The 5,976-nt window shown below is 40.8% G+C and overlaps 1 long non-coding RNA gene across 3 annotated transcripts; it reads right to left on the reverse strand.

Annotated features, from left to right (window-relative positions):
• Positions 1–201: 201 nt before the first annotated feature.
• Positions 202–4,980, reverse strand: LOC119322025. Of its 3 annotated transcripts, XR_005155358.1 has the most exons (8): positions 4,798–4,980; positions 4,511–4,589; positions 4,074–4,194; positions 3,894–3,953; positions 2,443–3,733; positions 1,878–1,984; positions 680–776; positions 202–599 (listed from the first exon to the last, which is right to left on the reverse strand). It is a non-coding gene; the product is annotated as an uncharacterized LOC119322025 (long non-coding RNA). The 3 variants fall into 3 exon arrangements; XR_005155357.1 differs by lacking the exon at positions 1,878–1,984 and having other exon boundaries at positions 3,935–3,953; XR_005155356.1 differs by lacking the exon at positions 1,878–1,984.
• Positions 4,981–5,976: the final 996 nt, after the last annotated feature.

A 5,976-nucleotide genomic window follows, 5' to 3' on the forward strand; every position in this document is an offset into this window, starting at 1 on the left:
TCTATCCACAGTCTGGCAACTGAGATAGGCCACATTTTAATCAAAACACACAGAACAAATTATGAATTTCTTGAAGTCTTGAACCAACCATTGAGCATTCATTCAACTTCATAACCATATACTACGTATATTTGTTTTACTAAAGCAATGACTAGAACACTACTTTGTTGCTTTTATATAATATATAATGCAATGAAAATGTTAACAAAAGATGCATGTTCCATGCATGATAAGTCACAAACTTTTAATCAAAACTCCCTCGAAGTGAATGTCGTTCAAGCGACCAACCCTGGGTTGATGACAGGTTGGCCGGCGACAAATACCTCAGGAAATAGTCCTTTTGGAATTTTAGGCTAGCCCTTGGCTTACCCTTTTTACTTACTCTCTTTCTCAGCTGTAATAGGAAATACATTTTACATCCAGACACCAGCACAATTTTGTCAGAAGAAAGCTCTAACCATAGAAATGTCTGAATGGAGAACTACAGAGGAACATAGTTCCAGTCTCTTGGAGAAATCCTCTTGGCATCAAGCAACAAGGATGTTTGGAAAGGTGTAGTTCCAAGCATTAAGCAAGGTCCAAGACTTTTCCATCATTTTCTAACCATGGAGTTCAAAAGTCAAGCAACAGAAAAAGAACCGGTAGGCAGCCAAAGAAAATCCCTGGTTAGAAGGTTCACCTTTTCATTTCAGGCATGCACATCCAAAACGAATATATGTCCACCAACTCGTTAAAATTGCCAGTGAAGAGTTTGGGTGCCATAAACTCTGATTTGCCTGCATTTTTATAGAATGGTTGTTAGTACATAAATTCCTAAAAAGGCGATTTCTTGAAGCAAAGTAATTGTGTGTGTGTGTCTTATCCTTACGAGTATATCCACAGTAAACACAATAGGTATATTTTCAGACCTGTAGCTATTACAAAAACATAATGTCACACACTTTGCTTATTGATTCCAACTATCTGCATCCTCGTACGATCCAAAATTTAGGCTCGACAACTCAAATTTTATGTACATCCGAATTAGAGAAGACAACACACAAAACCAGTGAAAAATCATATGTAGTTCTGAATGAGTAATCTTTCATGTCCACTACAACTCGTCAATTCCTAACCCACTGAATCATTTGGTCGAGCACATAGAGAGCAAAAACAAATTGCAGAGTGCAACTCAGTGAACAATGCAGACACGTGTTTATCTGAAAATGGGGGCCATAATCCATAATCCATAATCCATAACCCATAACGACCTAATATGAGAAGAAAACACCAAGGTTGAGCCTCCCATCTAGCATGTTTAGTGGTTCTAGATGTGCGTTGCTAAAATAATATTATTTTTTTGCAGAAAGTCTAACACAGTCAGAGAAAATGAATCAAGAAGGGCATGTAACAGCTCTGGTGCATCAATTTTATAGATGGAATGCTAAAATTATTTCACTCAGTTATTTGTTTTGTTCCCTCACAAAGAAGCGAGGGAACTTGAACATGTATTGATGTAGCATCTCAATCTCCAATTCTGAAGTTAAGATTGTAAAACAAAGAACCGTACTGTTTTGGGTCAACACAACAAAGATCATCGCCATCAACTATAAGCATAACCGTCCATTGCAATGGGAGTCAAAAAAATTGCCACAACAGTACCAGGTCCAATCCAACCATGAAGTCCCAAAAAAAGAGGAAATAAAACAAGGAATCTGGAAAGTTATGGCCAATGACAGATTGAAATAACTCAAAAGAAAGTCCCCATCTTTCCAAATCAAACAGAGACTGGACCACTTAAAAAACAGAATATTATTGTATTGTCACAACAAACCGGATAGAACAATCAAGCGATTGGAGCAAAGATTCACGTGAGGAAACATAGGAGAGTTCATCACCTATCTCGATGCATCTGCTTGAGGTTATCGTTGGTGCTCCATGCGAACTCCGGCTTTATTTACTAACCTACTGACTGAACTCCGGTTTGAGAAATTGTCGGTATTATCTGCGTAGTAAAATGCCACTACTATTTAAGGAACGAATTTCCCTTTCTTAGTTCGCCCATTGGCTCAGAAAAAGGAAGCTTAAAATATTTGATGTCTAGATCAACCGGGGAACAATATAAGCTTCAGTATAGACTGAAACAATAAAGCTTCTTTAAACCATGGACGTACGTTTTCATTATAAGCAATGCTCAACATGTAGTTTCTCATTTTCATTATTTAAACCTTGATGTACCAAGAATTACAATAATTCGCAAAGAACTTATAGGTAAGAACATAGCTAATCAATATAGGTACTACCGAGAGTTTATCAGTTCTGTTTTCTAAACGGTGTAGCAAATAGCTCTATCTCACAATTGCTCGTGTTCTACCCAAGGCTTTGAGATGATATGTTCAGATAAAAAATCCTAGTGCTGAGTACCAAATTCTTTGAGAACACATATAAGAGAAACTTAGATACCTGTGAACTCCAAATGCACGAAATGCCCGAACAACGAATCAATTCTTTAGAATCTGCAGAAGCAAGAGCACAAAAAATTGTATTATTAGGTTTAATTATGAGAGGAAGATGCAAGGAACCATCTGAATCAAATTTTATTTGTCATCAGTCCTAAGTCGAGCTTGATCTTGTTGTCTTGGCTGCTGCATTCTACGACCATTATCTCGAATTGGTGCAAACAGAACAGACTCTATTTAGAACAGAGAAGAAGAAATCAGAGATATATCATGGCAAGTGAAGACCTGAAGAACACAAACCACAAGCAAAGACATTGAGTATTCCAGGCGCGATCACTATGATGTCTTTGCGAAACGAAGACTATCTCAAAAAACCACCAGAGCAAATCATGGTTAAATCAAGATTATTTTGAAAAACCACCAAAGGAAATCAAACAACCCAGAAAGTACAACAAGACTCGGCATGCAATTGATAATCTCTCCTACTTAAATTCAGTCAAGTAGAAGCATGCTACCTAGCCCTTGAATCCCTCATATTTAAATTTGCATGCAAGGCATATGCAACAACAATATATCCACTGAATCACACTTCTGGGCTTCCTTCGCATTGTCTAGTAAGCTGGCATTGATAAGTCACAAGATTTACAAAAGCTGAGACTAAAAAAGTGCTTGACATAACTAACATATGTATATGTACTCCCTCCATTCCCAAATATAAGTCTTTTTTAGAGATTCCAATATAGACTACATTCGTAGCAAAATAAGTGAATCTACACTCTAAACTATGTCTACATACATTTGTATGTAGTTCATATTGAAATATCTAAAAAGACATACATTTAGGAATGGACGAGATTCAGGAGGGCCAAATTAGGTATAGAACATTAAATGCACAATTGGCTTTTCAGGATCAAAAGAACCTTCTATACAATATAATGCACCGTCAGTTCCTCGCTAACTGCTTGCAAATAGTATTCCTTAACACCTGGCATAAAACAGTACAATCACAGTACCATTGCTCTCTTTCCGACAGTTGGTATTCAAGGAGGAGCTAGTAATGTCGGTGGAGGAAGATCTAGTTGATAATAATTCAACATTCAATCGAAAATCAAACATACAGACTATTCACGCCATCCATATCTCAATTCAGATTAGATGTGTCTTACCTACACCCAATACTTATCAAAGAGGTAGATACTGCATCTGCAACTCACTTTACATATTACACAAGCCTTGGTTCAGATAGTCGTCTGCACCTTCTACCAATTTATTTGCTCGTGTTCACTGCACTGTCCCTACTCAAACAAAAATTATAGGTCAGTGCAAAGAGGGATAACATAGAGAGTTCAGAAAAAATATCTAATAGATGATACAAGCAAAAGCTTCAAGACCCATAGAAGCCTTTCTAATATGCATGACATCAAGACAAGATTCTGCGTGCATAACCAAACTGACATCGTCTAGGAGAGGAGGACAAACATCTGGAAGTGCACTACCTTGTCTTCCTTAACCCATCTGGGTGACAAATATGAACGAAAATTCATTTGTTGTGGCAATGAGGGTCATAAAGAATGGATACCGGGAAATCAGAGTTAAGGAGACCAAAATCTGTCCAAAGATCATAAGCCAGCTTACATCACAGGATGATATGGTTATCGACTCAACGGAGTTAGGGAGGGACAACAATTGCAGAAATAGTCCCATATATTCCTCGATTGCATCCTGATCGTATTTTTCACGTGCATTCAGTCTTCATCTGAAAGCTAGCCAAAGGAACACATGAGCGTCAAAGAGCACCAAATGTACTTAGTAGGAGACCAAAGAACCAATAATGCAGAACATGTGCATGCATGGAGGAAGAGCATCCCGCTTGCTTGAGCTCAAGAAAATTGACACATGAGAAAATAAGTGTTTCTATTTCATAAGAACTAACTGAACAAAGAGAAACCACAGTTTAATAATATAGCACGTGATGTAAACATATAGAAGTACACTGTACACGTCTGTTCCTGTGATTGCATCAAAAAAGTGGTAAAACATAAAAGAAAACAGTACATGAGTTCGATTCTTACCGCAAATAGGTCCTGAAGCCTTTGAATGAAATCGAGCACGGTAGGGGCAAGGAGACATCCAAGGAAATCTGCTTGTCGCCTACACATCGATGATTCTCAGTCAAACCAAATCAGGGCGATTGAGACCGGCACCACCATCGTCATGTGCATGACGACAGATCAGGTCGACAATCCTAGGTTAGAATATCCTAGGTTAGAGGGACCATGGAGCGGCCGTTGCCTTGGGAACGGAACGGGGGTAGGGATGGGCATAGTAGCGAGGAAGTGGGGAAGGGAAGGGAGCTCACCGCGCTCAGGATCTCGGGAGGCGGCAGCGGTAGGGGATAAAAAGTGCGTCAACGTCGCCGTAGTTGCCATTTGATAGCCATCGCCATCAGCGGCGAGCCAGCCCTAGCGCATCTTGGGATCGGTGCAGTGCGTCCGTGTTGCGCGCCTCCGGTGCTGAGGGGAAAGAGAGAGGTGTGCGGGCTGGGCTCCTGACTCCTAAGCTATCGCCTCTTTGGTTCAGGGAAAATAACCGTGACGGATGAAAATAAACCACGGGAAAAAGAGAAGGAGGAAAATCGGTGGGGGGTGGATCGAGCGAGGCCTGGAGGGGCCGACGAACGAATGAACGAACGACGTAGGAACTCGTCCTTTAGGAGTAGAGATTAGAAGTAGAGATTGATTTGTACTAATCATATAAAATCAGTTTAGATTGATTGATTGACACGTCAGGGAAAGATCTATTTTGAATATAGGTTGATTGATTTTCTTCCTCTCCTCACCCAAACAATGAAGGGAAGCGTGCACTGTTTTGATAATAAATTGATAGATGGAAAGCATGGTGAGGGGTAGATTAGGAAAGCGTGGTTTTCTTTGTGTTGTTTTTCTCCCTGGTTTTATGTCTATCGGTTTTGTAGGGGAGATGAAAAAATCGGTGGGGTGGGATCGACTGGTGGAGGTATCGTTCGATGGGGTGGGGGATGACGAAAAAAACCTCGTTCGATGAGGGTGTGGGGATGATGAAAAAAAACCAGTGAAAAAAACCGCACAGACTATTCACCAACTGCTTCATTAGGAGTAGAGATGACAAAAAATCATGACAGAAAATGGGTTTTTCGTCATGGGCAGGCCGGAGACGCGGCTGCATGACATTCTTTGGGTCGTCCATGACGGAAAAAACCATGGTAGAAGCGAGGGCGAGGAAAATTTCGGCGAGTTCCCGGTTACGGTGGGTGGTTGGGGGCCGAGCGATGCGCGTTTCTCTTGTACACGTATGCGCGTGTGTGCGAGGCATTGGCTCTAGCTAAACCCGAGCGAGGCGTTGGGCTCTAACTGAACCCGAGCGATTGCACTGCAGGCTACGCGTTACTGAACCCGAGCGATCGATCGATGGCTGTTAACTAAACCCGATCGAGCGATTCCTTCGCTACTGTTGCTAACTAAAGCCGATCGATGCTGCCTTTGGATGAACAGTGAGCGTT

This window comes from Triticum dicoccoides, chromosome 6B (genome assembly GCF_002162155.2).
Source record: "Triticum dicoccoides isolate Atlit2015 ecotype Zavitan chromosome 6B, WEW_v2.0, whole genome shotgun sequence".
Taxonomy (NCBI): Eukaryota; Viridiplantae; Streptophyta; class Magnoliopsida; order Poales; family Poaceae; genus Triticum; species Triticum dicoccoides.